The sequence below is a fragment of the Propithecus coquereli genome, unplaced genomic scaffold (genome assembly GCF_000956105.1).
Source record: "Propithecus coquereli isolate 6110/MARCELLA unplaced genomic scaffold, Pcoq_1.0 Scaffold523, whole genome shotgun sequence".
Lineage (NCBI taxonomy): Eukaryota > Metazoa > Chordata > Mammalia > Primates > Indriidae > Propithecus > Propithecus coquereli.
Genome location: NW_012151097.1, coordinates 551,956 through 553,197, shown reverse-complemented (window position 1 = coordinate 553,197; position 1,242 = coordinate 551,956).

Here is a 1,242-nt window from a genome sequence, read left to right as displayed (position 1 = left end):
CTCTAAGGAAATAATGTTTTGGCCAGGAAAAAATCAAGTCCCTTAAGAAACTGTGGTGTTTAGATCTAAATTTTTATCTAGAAACAGTGTTTCCCTCTTCTACACTCATACAATCATAGCATAAATATCAATTACTGCGATTTAATATTTTTGCTAGTGTTAAATATTTGGAAAATAGGTGAAATATTTAACCATTGAACTATCAGTTCCTTGGTTAATTGACATTCTGTGGAACAACCAGAGCTTGGAAGTTTTATGTAGGTGTTTGAGAATAATGCCAGACAGAATCAATGCTGCTAAATTGCCACTGTATACACATATCATCATATTTGTTTTGATTCATTGTTTTCTCATGGGAAAAAGAAAAATAGGTCTAATTGTTACTGAAAGTCAGTGTACATGAGGAAAGGATATCTGTAAAATGACAGAAAAATGTTAACATTTTTCTTCTTGTTAGAATTAAACATATGAAATAACAACAGGGAAAGTGTGTAATGGGGTTCTTTCTAGTCTGAAAGAATGCCTGACAATTTAAAATGATTGCATTTTATTTTATTAGGAGACTTTTGTGACTGTGTCTCCTCACCCCAACATTTTTCCTCTTAATGACAAAAGAAAAATTTTTTTGTTGACATTGCATCACTTTACGTAACACACAATCATGCTTTCCTGATTTTAGAAGACTACTGTTGTAGATCAGCAATATGCTCAGCTATTTTGGCTTGTAACTGTGGTTGCATGAGTAATTTGGACTTAATTCTAGCTCTTTCATGGTAACTTTAACTGTATTAGTCACAGAATTGGGCTAATATATTTTTTAAATTGTCCAATTAAAAGAATACTAATCCCAAAACATCCTAATTTAGGAACAAAGGCCAAGATATCTTTGCATGAGGTGTTTGCATTTGGAATCTTTTGAATGAGATAAGTATAAAAGCATGGTTTCTTTTATCGTTTTTCTGTCTTTATAGGCCTGTTAAACTGTCCTTCCTTTCCAAAGTTCTACACTTTTTTGTGGAACTGATGATCTAAAAGGTGATTTTTAGATACATGACCAAGTGAAAATATATTAATAGTTAAACACCACTAATTACAGTTGTTGAATTTGTTGGCAAAAGTTTAAGGAGCAAAGACCTCATGGCTACCCTTTTATTTATTTTTTGTTTTCTCCAGTTTTGTACTATTAGAGAAAAATTGCATTGAACTTTTTTCTTTTTTAGTTGTTTAACTGTTTGCTAACAG